Raw genomic sequence first — 15,951 nt, 5'->3', positions numbered from 1 at the left:
CTGTTGCATCAGGTGACTATTTAAAAGATGGTGGGAGTGGTCACCACCCACATCGGCTGACCTAGCAATTCTGCAGCTGCAGCCAGGGAAACTGACATTAACCCCTGCTGGCCTGAAAGCAAAAAGCTAAATTTAAAACATAGTGGAACCAGAGCTGCCACAAATCCAAAAATGGATCGTGACAGGATATCACAGTGTAGGGGGATCATCCTTATTCTTATTTGCACATGGAAACACAAGAAGAAATGAAATTAAACAAAGAGAGAAGATACAGATTAGATATTAGAAAGAACTTTTTGACAGTGAGGGTGATCAATGAGTGGAACAGGCTGCCACGAGAGGTGGTGAGTTTTCCTTCAAGTCTTGAAACAGAGGCTGGACAGACATCTGTCTGAGATGGTTTAGTGAATCCTGCATTGAACAGTTTGTTGGACACGATGACCCTGGAGGTCCCTTCCAACTCTAATATTCTGTGACTCTATGATATGGGAGGACTCGGAAGAAAAGGCTTCTTTTGGAGCACAATTTTTACTTGAACAGATTGTAGACAGCATGTCACATTAGGAAAAAACCCCTGAGGTGACAAAACAGCATTGACCCTATTTTGGAAACTAAACCCCTTGAGAAATTTATTTAGGGATGCAGTGAGCATATCGACACCACAGATGTTTCACAGAGCAGTGCAGAAAAAATAATTACATTTTTATCACTAAAATACTATTTAAGAACCAGATTTTACATTTTCACAAGGGGAAATAGGTACAAATGGCACCAAAGTGTGTTACACAATTGCTCCTGAACATAGCAACACCCCATACATGACTGTCCAGTACTGTTTGGCCACATTACAGGTCTTCGGAGCGAAGGAGCGCGATTTGATTTTTGGAGTTCAGATATTCTTAGAATATTTTGCACTCTCCAAATTCACAGCCCCTAAGTGCCAAAAGAAGTAGAATCCCCCTTAAATGACCCAATTTCGAAAATTGATCTCTAGGTGTAATGACAATTTTGACTCCATGGGTGTTTTCCAGAAACAAACCCACAGTGGATGTTGCAGAGTGAAAATTGAAAATATACCATTGTAGTGCCCATACATTATACCCAGCTTGAGATTCTGAAGGCACGCACCCCATAAATTCAGTGGGTCGCCTTATAATAGTAATGCCAAACATGTGGACGCTAAGGGTGTTTGCACACGTTGCGGATTCTGCTGCGGAATTTTCCACGCGGATTTGTCTAAATCCGCAGGCAAATCTGCAGGTCAAAAGACCTGCGGTTTATCTGCGGATTTATTGTGGATTCATGCGGTTTTCCCCTGCGGTTTGACACCTGTCATGTAGCAGGTGCCAAACCGCTGCGGAATCAGCACAAAAAATTGACATGCTGCGTATTTAAATCCGCAGCAAATCTGCGCGGAAATTTCCGCACCGTGTGCACTGCGTTTATCAATTTGCATTGAGTTAAATGGTACTGTACATCGCAGCATAAACTGCTGCGGATCCGCAGGGCCAAATCCGCTGCGGATCCACAGCAGAATCCGAAACGTGTGCACATACCCTAACTATGGTCTAAGCACATTGTCGAGCTGAGAAGGGAGATGAGGCATTTGGATCTTGGGGCACAGATTTTGCTGGATTTCTTTTTGAGGGGAAGTAATACTGCTTTTTCAGTATCTTTGTGCTGCCAATAACATTGAACCCTCCTACATTTTTGTAAACTGATGACGGACCTGAGTGGGTAATTGCTTTTTTTTGTGGATTGAGTTGAAGCTTCTATTAGTACCATTTTGGGGTACATAACAATTTGGATAACTTTTAAAGCTTGATTCATATTTACCATATGTATAATGTTTCTTATTTTTGCCCAAATGAGTCATGTGAGGCCTTGATTTTTGCAGGATTAGTTGAAATTTTTTTTATACCATTTTGAGATGCATTACATTTTTAGATTGCTTTCTTTTCTTAGTTTTTGATCATCCTGACTCCTAAAATATCAATTCAGCAATTGTATTTTGGGTTTATTTTTACGCTGCTCATCGTTTGGTATAACTGATAAGATGACTTTATTCTTTGGATCAGTATGATTTCTTTGATACTACGTTTATATAGTTTTGTTGCTTTTACACAATAAAAATTAGGTTATATAAAAAATAATTTGTTTTTACATCTCAATAGTCTTAAGAGATATAGCTTTTTTGTTTTTCCATTGACAGAGCTGAGTGGGGGCTTGATGTTTGAGGAAGCAGTTGAAAATTTTAGCTATACCATTTCTATTTACATACAACTTCTTTATTGCATTTTAATCTATTGTTTGTTTGGCGTATGATGAAAAAGAATATTTTTTTGCCACCTTTTTTTTTTTTTTTTCGGTGTTCACTGTAGGGGTTAAATAGTGTGACACTTTTATAGTTCAGGTTGTCCAGAAATACCAAGTATGTAATTTATTTTTGTTTTTGTATAAAAAAATGCATATTATTGCAACATTTTTAGTGATCTTTGTTCCTTTTTTATATTGTGTTTATTTTAATATTTTTACATTTTCTTTTCCTTTTTTACTTAGTCTCTCTATGGAAATTTAACTTTGATTTCTCTGTTCACAGGTGTGATGCATTACAATGCCCATTCATTCCAATGCATGAGACCTGTTAGCTTTGAACTGATAGATCGCCTGTTAGACCCTGCTTCTGGCTGTTATTAATTGACCTCTGGCTCCCATGACAACCCTCAGCTCCCCATGATCAAGTTACGTGGGTGTCATTGGAGTGAGAAAGTGAGCCCACTCCCTTTCACAAACTTCTACATGCATCTAGAAGATAAGACATTGCTGGGACCTGTCGCACTCCTCCGCACTGGGTCACCCTGTCATCAACATCTGGTGGGGGGCATCAAATGAGCATTGCAGCCCACTGCAGCATTTACCTACATTCAGTCTGAGCAGGTCTTTTCCAGTTGCGTGGAATGTGAAGGTTATACCTGATCAGCAGTTGTGAATTTCAGGCTATACCTGATCAGCAGTTGTGAATTTCCTGAACCAGTTATGTGATACTGAATGCTGTATTTTGATGCTACAGTGCACATTGTGGAGAAGCGGCATCAGTGTGGAAGGTGCATATAAGTTTTTTTTTTTATTACACCTCCCAGAAATGAGTACGTTAAACTTGGAGAACCCATATGACTTTGCTGAGTGGGCCTTCTCTGGGAAACAATAGCTCCTCTGTGCTGCCGCTCCTACAGCAAGGTCTGTATCGCTCTGTGGTGAAGTGCTGAATGGCATTGCTACATCATCTAGCGTGCCTGAAGTTATGCTGCCTTTACATACATCAGCTTTGTGTGCTTTCATGAGGTGGCATTATGTCATAAACCTTCTTCACAGAGATTACAGTGGTTGGCCCACCATTGCATATCACATTTGCACATCACACTGTATAAATCATAAACCATGAATATTATTGGTAATTCATTTGCTGTTAAAAAGAAATATAGTAAAGAGTTAAAAAAAACATTCCTATATGGTATGGTGCCACCTGATGTTTATGATGTAAAAGGTTCAACATTTAGCCCTGGGCCCCCCTGCACGTTGGTCAGATGTATGGGCCCTTGTAGAATTATAGAAACTGTAAGGACATATGTGTTGCCCCCAGTCTCCCATTATGTAAAAATGACCCCCATCCTACACTAATGTTCCCCATCCTGGTATATATATCCTCTATTCTGGGCCTCTTCCTGGTACATATGTCCCCCATCCTGGAATATATGTACCCTACCCTGGGCCCACTTTGGTGTTTATATCCATCATCCTGAGCCTCTTCATGACAAAATGTCCTCCATCATGGGCACATCATGGGCACATGCTGGTATGTATGTCCAAGAACTTGGGCTCCTACCTGATGCATATGTCCCTCATCCTGGTATACAGTACATACCTCCCCCATTCTGGACTCCTTCCTGGTATATATGTCTCCTGTCCTGGGCTGATTCCACGTATATATGTCCTCCATCCTTGGAGACTTCGAAATACATATGTCCGCCATCCTGGGCCTCTTCCTAGTATATATGTCCCTCATCCAAGGCCCAATCTGGTATATATGTCAACCATCCTGGTATATATGGCCCTCATCCTGGGATCCTTTCTGGTATGTATGTCGCCCATCCTGAGTCTCTTCCTGGTGTATATGTTCTCCATCCATGGCCCATCCTGGTATATATGCCTCCATCCTGGATTATAAGTCCCCCATCTGGTAAATATGTCCCCCATCCTGAGCCTCTTTCTGGTATATTCAGTGATGAAAATAAGTATTTGATACACTGGCGATTTTTGGAAGTTTTCCCACCTACAAAAAATGGAGATGTCTGTAATTTTTATCGTAGGTACACATCAACTGTGAGAGACAGAATCGTAAAAAAAATCAAGAAAATTAAATTGTATGATTTTTACATAATTAATTTGCATTTTATTGCATGTAATAAGTATTTGATACAATAGAAAAACGGAATGTAATATTTTGTACAGAAACCTTTGTTTGCAGTCACAAAGGTCAGATGTTTCCCGTAGTTCTTGACCAAGTTTGAACACACTGCAGCAGGGATTTTGGCCCACTCATCCATAAAGATCTTCTCCAGATCTTTCAGGTTTCTTAGCAGTCACTGGGAAACATTGATTTTCAGCTCCCTCCAAAGATTTTCTGTTGTGTTCAGGTCTGCAGACTGGCTAGGCAATTCCAGGATCTTGAAATGCTTCTTATGGAGCAACTACTTAGCTGCCCAGGCTGTGTGTTTCAGATCATTGCCATTCTGGAAGATCCAGTCACGATCCATCTTTAATGCTCTTACTAAGGGAAGGAGATTGTTGGCCAAAATCTCACTATACATGGCCCCATCCATCCTCCCTTCAATGGGGTTGTACTCATCCTTGTGAGTTACTAATGGTAATGTTTGACACTGTGGTCCCAGCTCTATTCTTGTCATTGACCAGGTCCTCTCGTGGTGTCTTTTGTACAGGTAACATGTTCAAACAGGTGAAATTAATACAGGTATGAGTGCAAAATAGGACAGCATCTTAAAGAAAAACCAACATGTCTGTGAAAGCCAGAATTCTTGCTGGTTGGTAGGTGACTGAGAAGGATTGACAATCCTCCTGGAAATGTGCAGCTGTAACAGGACAACCAGCATAACAAGGATTCATGCCTCAAAAGGCTGTGAGTGACAGATCTCACACCATGAGCCAGCTAAGCTCAGAAAAGGCTTGCTTGCAATGTCCATACCATGTGGCCTAACTGCTTTATTCAGACAGCTATGATTTTATAAAGAGAACATGGAATTATTGTAAGTTCCCACTGCTTGTCAAAGGAGGGGACTTGCACACTTTCTTGTTGTCATTTGAAAAAACTTGCCATCAGTACAATCTACCTGAGTTCCAGTGAGTCTGGTTCTTAACCCCTCGCCTCAGGGATAAGGCCCTGGAAATCTTTGTGTACCTGCCCAACAAGACCACCCTGAGCTTTGAAAACATCAAGCAGACTCTGGTCCAGCAGTACAACTTGACCCCTGAAATGAACCGGATGAAGCTCCATAGTATGCAGCGGGGTTCTGCAGACAGCTGGGCTGATTACATGCGGGCCCTACTGAGAACAGTCGACCAGTGGACCACAGGATTGGAGCTCAGCATCATCCAGCAGCTGAAGGAGCTCATCACTACTGAGCAATTTTTGTGGAACTGCCTGGAGGACCTGAAGCTGCATCTCCGTGAATGGAAGCCAAAGGGGGCCTCTGCTACAGCGACACTTGCTGAAGAGTACGCCAACAACAGGACTCCAGAGGCCAAGAAACCTGCCAGCTGGAGACGGAGTAAGATAAAAACGGTGCCTGCAGTCCCTGCCCCCTATGCCAAGGGGGCACCTGCCCATGCTTCCCTTTCCATGGTGGAGGAACTCCGACTATGTAATCTCCGCAAGCAGCAGGGACACTTCAAAGCCATGTGTCCCCAGCGCCAGAAGAACCTGTCTCCGTCCCCGAAACCGTCCACTGTTTTGTGTGTGTGTGCGAGTGGTGGGAGGTCACTTGACATCTTTCAGACTGTCACCGTAGGCCAGGCCATGGTTATGGGACTAAGGGACACTGACACTGAAATGACTCTTGTGCGACCTGAGATGGTGTCCCCACAGCATTTCGTACCCGGAAAAAACCTTGTTGTCTACAAAATTGTGGGAGTCGAACCGGTGCTGCCCATCGCCAAAATGTATTTGGACTGGGGAGCAAGGAAGGGAGTGCAGGAGGTGGGGGTAACCTCGAATATTCCCGCAAGTGTTTTGCTTGGGACAGACTTGGGGCGACTAGTGTCCCAGTATGTGGCCGCTGTACCCCCAAGGCCGGAGACACCAGAAAACAACGTAATGCCCACCCTTTTGATGTCAATGTGATTAACATGCCTACTGATGGGAATGTGGGGTGGGTGATGTACCATGTCCATCGACCCTTGGGAGGGGGGGAATCTATCACGCAACCTGTAATAATTAGAGATGAGCTAACCTTTTTCAGGATTGGTTGCAATTGGTGAACTTCCCGATATTCGCCAGTTTGCTGAACAGTTCATTTAACGTATCCGAATACCATTGAATTCAATGGGAGGCAAAATCAAACGCATAGACAACACCTTTAGTGGATAAATTAGGGGCAGACACCAGGAAAAGTGGCATCAATTGACCCATAGTACAAATAATATAATTATGCAGCATGGATACATGTGACAGGGCCTGGGATAGGGCTTGGACCAGCATTTCAAGCTTAAACATTGAACAGTAATAGGTGGATAAGTGACAGGTGTAGGACTGGTGCTCTAAAAGAGCCCTGCAAACTCTAGGCAACACACATGAAGGAGACCCAACTTGAAATCCAAACATTTCCAATAAGTTAGGGTCACATACCAGGAAAAGTGGCATCAATTGACCCACAGCATAAATGTTATAATGGCATAACAATCAGGCATGGGTCGTGCAAGAGACAGGGTCTGGACCAGCTTTTACCGCTTTGAATTTAATTTAAAATTAAGAGGTGGGAGAGGGAACAGTGTAGGCCTGCTGTGCTGGAAACCCTGATACCTCATGCAACAGCTCAAACTGCTTTTCTGCTCAGCCACACTCAGGTGGCACAAATGTCAGCTTTGCAGACTACTATTGTTATAAACATTTAAGGATAGTAACACAGGTAGTTGATTGAAAGTAAGTGCAGGCCTGCTGCTACAGGATGAGTGCCAGGTGTAGGTCTGGTGCTCTGAGAGCCCTGACAAATTGAGGCAACACACATGAAGGAGACCCAACTTGGAGTTCAAACATTTCCAAAAATTAGGGTCAGACACCAGGAAACGTGGCATCAATTAACCCACAGTAGAAATTTTATAATTTCACAGCATGGATGGATGAGACAGGGCCTGGCCCAGCATTTCTAGCTTACAAATTGATCAGTAAGACGTGGACAAGTGACAGGTGTAGGCCTGGTTCTCTGAGACCCCTTCCACAACAGGAAACCCATCAGATGAAAACCCATCTTGGAGTTTTCACATTTCAAAAAAATTAATGGCAAACAAGCGTAAAGTGGAATCAATTTCTCGGGAGTAGATAGTATAATGGTGCTCTGACACCCCTTCCACTACAGGCAACCCACCAGGTGGAGACCCAACTTTGAGACTCCTATTTCAAAAAATTATTGGAAAAGTAGCATCAATTTCCCCATAGCAAAAATAGCAAATTGTAAAAGTAACAGTGGTGGACACACCTTGTTGCGCCTACAAGGCTCTTATTAATAACATCAGCAGCAGTAGCAACAGCAGCCACAGAAACCATCACAAAGGTGTCACAGATTGCAATAATGCGAGGGTAATGCAGCATACTAAAAACTACACCATTGCCTAGTCTGACCAATCTGCGACTGGGGTGCAAAAGTCATTGGAGATTCATGACTTGTTCATCTTGATGGAAGTTAGGCAGTCCACACTTTCAGGGGATGCTCTTATTCGTCAGGACACCACCAGCAGTGCCGAAGACATTTTCTGAGAGAACGCTGGCTGCCGGGCATGACAAAACCTCCAATGCGTGACTGGCGACCTCAGACTACTCTTCCATTTTTGAAGACCAAAATGCAAAAGGGTCCAACCTCTCCTGATGGTATGGACATTGAGCTTGAAATACTCCTGCACCATCCTCTCCAATCATTCACTATGTGTCAGATTTGTACTCTGCTCTGCTGGTGGACCAATGTAGCGATGCAAGTCGATGACCCACGGCGTGTGAACGGCGGAAGTGTGCACACAGTGATCGAGCTTTCTGCAGCAATGTTTCCAGGCCAGGATAGTGGAGGAGAAATAGCTGTACCACCAGGTTGAGGTCGTGAGCTATGCAAGGTATGTGTTTTAGGTTGTGTATCGCACTCGGCCTTCCCTGGCTCTAGGTTCAGTGAAGACAGCCATTGCTCAAACTCGGCCTGGATAGCTGTCCGCAACTCTTGAGCTATGTGACTGCGATCTCAAAGGCATATTAACTTAAACACTGCCTTATTGCAGTGATCCCTGGCTTCGCTGTACAGAGGTGTGGGGGGATTCTCTCTGCACTGTTGGAATGCATGTCTCATTAAGGGACAGGTTGAGGGAGCAGGTGCAGGCCCTAGAGGTTGAGAAGGCAGATGCAATGTATGAAGTGTTAGAAACAGAGGTTTGTCCTCCAAGCCTTGGGGTTTTCAAGACTTGTGGAGCAGCCCCTTCGGCAGCTCTGCCTGCAGCTACCACAATCACCTAGTCCCCAGTCAGCGAGATGTAACGCCCCTGCCATGCTTGCTCGTCCAGGTGTCAGTAGTGAAATGCATTCTGTCAGACATAGATTTTTTCGAAGAACGGGTGATGTTGTCTATGACATGCTGGTGTAGCTCAGGCACAGCTTTCTTAGGAAAATAATGGCGACTAGGCAACTGGTACTGGGGGACTGCGACGGCCATCAGCTTTCAGAAAGCGTCTGTATCCACCAGGTGGAAATGCAGCATTTCTGTGGCCAACAGATTGGAAATGGTGAAGTTCAAGCTCTTAGCTTTGGCATGTGTAGGAGGAAGCATTCCTTTACGTGACCACAACTGTGGGGCCGAGGGCTGGCTGCTGTGCTAAGAGGGTGGAGTAGGGTGTACACAGCAAACTTCTGGACTGTGTGTGATGTGCAGGCGGAGTTGTTAGTCGATTGAGAAAGATGTGGTGTGCTCTGTGTCTGAAATCTGTCAAAAACAGCAGGCATGTCCACTATCGTTACAGCTGATGGCCTCTTACTCACCCCTACTGTAGCGGGTAAACAAGTGGAGGTTCTTTGGCTGCAGACCTGCGTGGGAACACGCCACGGTGACAGAGGTGGAAGAAGCAGCAGATGCGGTTGATGGGGTCGGTTGTTGGCGATGCCAGCTTAGCACAGTGTGATTGCCAGACTAACGCATGTTGATCGCGCATGTGTCGACACATGCATGTATTAGTCAAGTTATTGCAATTTTTTCCTATACTGAATCGTTTTTTTACAAAGTTGGCAGATAACGTGAGTTGGGTCTTCCATTACGGTCTCAAAAAAGGAATGGCTAGGCAACCCTTGCTGCCTCAGTGAACTGCAGCCCGCAATCACTGCTGGCCAAAGCCAGAGTTGTGGATGAGGATGCAGAGCTTGTCGTGCTGAATCACTCTGTGTCTGTGCGGGAAGCTGCAATGTTCACCTCCTCTGCAGGGCTACTCAGCTGAGTGCCTGTGGATTCACAGAGGGATCTACAACCTCGTCGTTATCCTCTATGTTCACCCACTCTTTGCCTTGTGAATCACCCTCCTCCTCTGACAGCACAGTACAGTCCTCATGCGCCTCAGATATGAGTCTCATCAGTATCACCTCCATCCCCATCGGTTAACGTCTGGTGATGAGGGTCTTGATTCTGGTAGGACCCTTTTCGTCAGGCCTATTCTTTTTTTTTTTGTCCAACTAAAAAGCATGGATTTTTGTGGTACTCACCATAAAATCCTTTTCTCCGAGATGGTCATTGGAGGACACAGGACTGTGGGTGTATGCTACTGCCACAAGGAGGCTGACACTAAGTAAATGAAAAAAGGGTTAGCTCCTCCTCCGCAGTATACACCCTCACCCTGGTTGCCGGCTAGACCAGTTTGGTGCAAAAGCAGTAGATCCAAAAAACAGACAAAATCAATCCTATTGCTGGTAACAACATGTTTAGAATACCCACCTGCTATCAAAAATACATATTAGCAAACAAAAAAAGAGCCAATTGGCTAACAAGGTGCGTGCTGTGTCCCCCAATGAGCGTCTTGGAGAAAAGGATTTTACGGTGAGTATCACAAATATCCATGTTTCTCCTTTGCCTCATTGGGGGACACAGGACTGTGGGACGTCCTAATACAGTCCCTGGGTGGAAAGTCGACTCATCGGTTCAAGCTATACACACCTCCTGTCTAAAGGTGTGCCACCGCTGCTTAGAGAATCCTTCTATCCAGGCTTGCATCTGCTGAAGTCTAAGTATGGATATTGTAGTGTTTAGAGAATGTGTGCAGACTGGACCAGGTTGCCGCCTTACAAACCTGCTCCGCCGATGCCTGGTACCGAAGAGCCCAAGAGGCGCCCACTGCCCAAGTTGAGTGTGCTCTGATCCCTGCTGGAACAGCTGCGCCTCTGATGCGGTAAGATTCCTGAATCGTCAGACGAATCCACCTGGCTATGGTCGATCTTGAGGCAGCAAGTCCCTTCCTGCGACCCTCGGGGAGCACGAACAGCGTGTCTGTCTGACGAAAGGATGCCGTCTGTGACACGTACTTCTTGAGAGCTCTCACCAGATCCAACGTATGGAGAGCCTTTTCCACAAGGTGTATCGGTGCTGGGCAAAAAGAGGGCAAGACAATATCTTCATTAACGTGAAACGAGGAAACGACCTTTGGCAGAAAAGGAGGAGCCGGCCTGAGAACCACCTTATCCTTGTGGAAAATCAGATACGGGTCTCGACAGGATAGAGCCGCCAGCTCCCGCATGATTGACATTATGGCCACAAGGAACACCACCTTCCAAGAAAGGTATGCCAAAGTGACATCCTGTAGTGGTTCAAATGGAGCTTCCTGCAGAACACCTAGGACCAGGTTAAGGTCCCAGGCGTCCAGAGGGGCCCTATAGGGAGGTACCAAGTGGGAGACCCCCTGGATGAAGGTCTTTACCTGCAGATTGGTAGCAATCCTGCTCTGGAATAGAATGGATAAGTCCGATATCTGTCTCCTGAGGGAACTTGGAGCTAAACCTGAGTCTAGGCAAGACTGGAGAAAAGCTAAAATGTTGGGAATGGAGAACCTCAGTGGAGAATAACCGTGGTCCCTACACCATGTAAAGAAATCCAGGTGTGGTGGTAAATACGAGCTGAAGTGGGCTTCCGGGCGCTAACCATTGTAGCAACCACATTCCGGCCAAACCCAGCCTGGGTCAGGATCCAAGATTCAATGGCCAAGTCGTCAAACACAGGACCCCTGAGTTCTGGTGGTAGATCGAGCCCTGGGAAAGTAGGTCTGGGCGCTCTGGCAGCCGCCAGGGGACATCGGCGAGCAGCTGCACTAGATCTGCGTACCATGACCGAAGAGGCCAATCTGGGACAATCAGTATTACTGGGACCCCCTCTGCCTTGACCTTCCTGATGACCCTCGGAAGCAGCGGTAGTGGAGGGAACAGGTACGGGAGGCGAAACCGGTTCCATGGCAGAACCAGCGCATCCACGGCGATTGCCTGTGGGTCCAGGACTGAGTGACAAACATGGGCACTTTGGCGTTTAATCTGGAGGCCATCAGATCCACATCCGGAGTTCTCCAACGTTGGCAAATCTGCCGGAAGACCTTGTGGTGGAGAGACCACTCCCTGAACGCAAGACCCTGCCGGCTGAGGAAGTCTGCTGCCCAGTTTTCAATGGGGTTGGTCACTGCAGCCCACCCGCGGTTGCGAAAGGACCTGAAACTGTGTCTGAAGCTGGTGACGAAAAGGCTGTTTAACCTTTTGCTGAGGGAGAAAACTGCTTTTGCCCCCTGTGTAGTCAGAGATAAGCTGGACCAACTTCTCACCGAATAGGCGGCCGCTCTGATAGGGTAAAGAAATTAAGGATTTTTTGGAGGTTGAATCTGCACGCCAAGTCCTCAACCACAGAGCCCTCCTAAAGGAAATCGCATCGGGCTCCTGGGCATGTTCAGAATCGCAGGCTTCACATATTTGTTTGCTCTGTGCCTGTGGGAAAGCGAACCGACAGGAGGTGCATGCAACGTACAGAAAGGTGTGCGTCTTAGTCTTTCTGGACATGGTGGCCCTGCTAGGTGATATGTATGCAGGGGGGATAAGCAAATCACTTAGCCTCTGGAAAAAAAAGGGACAGGCCCTGCCAACAAATGGGGGGTGGCCTTCCTCCTTCAGGAGTAGAACTTACCCCAGCCCTGTGTCCCCTTAGGAGTCCAGGCTGCCGAACAGCTGCTCCCTTTTCAAAAAAGTGCGCCGTGATGGCATGGGGGCGGGGCATCTGCCCGTGGCCTAGTGCCAGCTGAAGCCGGAGACTAAATCTCTGGCGCCCGCCCGCCCGAGGCCCCAGGGGCGGGCCCGCCAGAAGTAGACATGTCGCCGTGGGGCGGAACTTCCGCCCACGGCCTAGTGCCGGCTGAAGCTGGGGGCTAAATTTTTGGCGCCTGCCCGGGTACAGGGGTGGGGCTGCTGGAAGCAGGGGCCTGGGCCAGGTATGGTGCTGCCGACCACCTCAAGCTCTGGGGGCGCCTGCTGGCATCCGAAGCCCGTAACAAAAAGGTGCCACCAGCCTATGCTGCCACGGGGACCTACAGATGCCCTCCCAGCCCATCTCCTTCTGCGCCCCACCCCTGGATGATACAGCTGTCGGCCTCAGGTTAGGGGGGGAAGAGGGGCTCTACAAAAACAAGGATGGTGCAGGCACCCTAACTCCATCTTCCCTCCAAGGGAAGAGGAGAGGGACCGTCCGCCTCCTTCCACCACCGCAGTCTTTGCATTGGTGGTGCAGTGGGGGCCGCACGTACTGAATGTGTGCCTCTGTACAGCCTAGGGTTTCAATACATTAGGGTGGTCAGGGCTGAGTCCGGCATCATGTCCCACATTGCAGGAAAGGATATGTGGAGGTGACACTCCACGTGCTCGCCTGTTGATAGTTTGTGGAGCTTGGACCCTTTCAATTGGGTCCGTCGCCCCGTCTCATCTTCATGGAAAAAAAAGTCTGGGAAAAAAACAGATATGCCTCCTACGGACACTAAGCATGAACTGGTATCGCTGGCAACCAGGGCGAGGGTGTATACTGGGGAGGAGCTAACCTTTTTTTCATTCATTTAGTGTCAGCCTCTTGGCCGCAGTAGCATACACCCACAGTCCTGTGTCCCCCAATGAGATGAAGGAGAAAAATGTTGGGCATCGGTGCAGATGTTTTCCTCCTCTTGAGTCTATGAATCTTTGAGCAGACCTCTGATGCCCATGGAATAGAATGTGTGACCAGCTCTGCAAACTCGCCCCTCTGTGGTTCCCCACAGTCAGTTGGGTGGTTGGAGAGTTGTGATGCAGGGAAAAACGAGGGTAACTGATGTGCCACCTCTGAGTACTGTACTGTGTTTGATGTTAAGATGGAGGAAGAGGAGAGGCCACTTGATGCAATGCTTGCTATCCACTGGAGCACATGCTCTTTCTGGCCCTCATCTTCATGGTGTACCGCTCTGCGGCTGCCAAAGACAGGGAGTCGATTAGCTCATCCAGTAACACAAGTTGTCAATTGTTTTTGGATAGGATGAGCCGGTGTTTGTTCAGTAGAGATTTCAGTAACATTAACACCTACACCATGTACAGGGCCGGCTCCAGGTTTTCGTTGATCCCGGGAGAAAGAATCTCCGTGGTCCCTGTTAACACATACTACGATTCATGATGAACAGATACGGCACAGAAATATAGGTACAGTACAATGCCAAAGATTTCACTTACTTCTTACATTACATGAGTGATATCTATTGTAAATTAAACAATATCATTCAGCTGAGGGGGTTCAGGTGATCGAGGGTCCACTGGTTTAAGGGTTTCAGTACCTGTAGTATTAGAGGTAAATGGGATATTGATAAATGTACCCTACCAGTAGAAACTGTTCTCAGCAGTGTACCCTTTACAAAAGTCAATTTCCTCCTATATAGTCCTCCACACAGTATAATAGGCAACATGTTAGGAGTCAGATTTCTGCCTCTCCTATGCTGAAATCTAGTCCCTCACATGCTGCAGTCTCCTGCTCTTCATCTGCTGCAGAGGAGATTGCAGAGGAGATTGCCTTGCGGCAACTCTCTCTAGAGGATAAGTCCTTTGTTCCCTCACCTGAGCATGCTTATGGGACGAACTCCCATTGGAGTTCGGGAGTCAGGTGCTCAGGTCCTGTGTCGGATCCTATTGGCTCCTCTTGGAGCCTTGGAGATTTCCGGAAGGTCCCGTTCACTATAAAAAGCGCGCATGGCCGTTCCGCCATGCGCTAGTATATTCATACTTGCTGCTGTATGTTTGTGGATGGATGCTTGGACTGGTGAATGACTCATTTGAAACCCCCATTCCTCTGATACTACGTATGTGTGAGTGATTGAGTTCTGCCAGTAGCAGCGCCAGCGCGCCTAGCTCCATCTTGGTCAGCAGCTTAAGCGTCTGCATTGCGCCAGCGTTGTTGCAGCGTTTTGCCAGCGGATCAGTTATTGCCGCGCTGCAGATGCAGCTTATCTCAGCGTCCGCGGCTGCGACGCCAGGCACACTTGTATCCACGGTAGGTCTCTGCGGGTGTAGTGCAGTCATATTTAACTACCCCGGTGACCATCTACCGTTTGTGTGCTGCTGTGTTCCTGTGCAGCTAACAGGTTTAGCACAGCTATATATTTATTATTTGCCTTTGGACTCTGTGAGTACAACAGAGTCTGTGCAGTGAACACTGGGTGTGGTTTAACCCTGTGCACGCTACCGCCAGATTGCACTGTCGTCACTTAGCTGCGGTTTTCCATCCTCCTCTCGGTGGACCCCGAGTGGCTAAGTCACTTTATTTACATTTTTATTTAGTGCCGTCCGCCACTCCTAACATTACACTAGCGCCAGGGTCTGGCTAGTGATGGCAGATCAGCAGCAGCTTATGCAGTGCATACAGCAGCTTGAGAGCCGGTTACTCTGGAGGCTCTCGCTGCTTGCACAAGCTACTGATGCTGCTGTACAGGCTCTAACTGATGCGGTAGGCTGTATGTCCGTGTCCACCCTTACACCGACAGTCACCCGCCTCCCGTTACCCGATAAGTTCTCCGGGGATGCCGCCTCCTGTAGGGGTTTCATCAGCCAGTGCTCAATCCACCTGGAGCTGCTGGCCGCGCAATTCCCCACTGAACGGGCCAAGGTGGCATTTATTATCTCCCTACTGTGGGGCAAGGCTCTGGAATGGGCTGCGCCTTTGTGGGAGCGCGGTGATCCTGATATTCGGACCATAGGTCACCTGTTAATGGCCATCAAGCAGGTTTTCCTCGGCCCACGGGTCACGCATGATACGTCTCTGCAGCTACTCGCGCTTACTCAGGGGTCACTCTCAGTTAGCCAGTATGCCGTCCGTTTTCGGACACTGGCGTCTGAGCTGGAGTGGTTGGATAAGGCCCTTATCCCCGTCTTTTGGCGAGGGCTAGCGGAGCACATTAAGGATGCTCTTTCCACTAGAGATCCCCACCAGCTTGGAGGAGCTAATTTCTGTCTCCTCACGCATTGACCTCCGTTTTTCGGAGCGCGGTATGGAGCGTGCTCACTCCAAGCGCAGAGCTAGTTCGGCTCCCAAATTTTTTGAGCCTCTTGAGCTGCCTGAGCCAGAAGTTCTACCCCCTTAGCCCATGGAGGTGTCTCGCACCAACTTTAATAGACTCAGA

The sequence above is a fragment of the Dendrobates tinctorius genome, unplaced genomic scaffold (assembly GCF_039654945.1).
Source record: "Dendrobates tinctorius isolate UK_male_01 unplaced genomic scaffold, ASM3965494v1 ptg000293l, whole genome shotgun sequence".
NCBI lineage: Eukaryota > Metazoa > Chordata > Amphibia > Anura > Dendrobatidae > Dendrobates > Dendrobates tinctorius.
Note: the sequence above shows the minus strand (reverse complement) of the source record.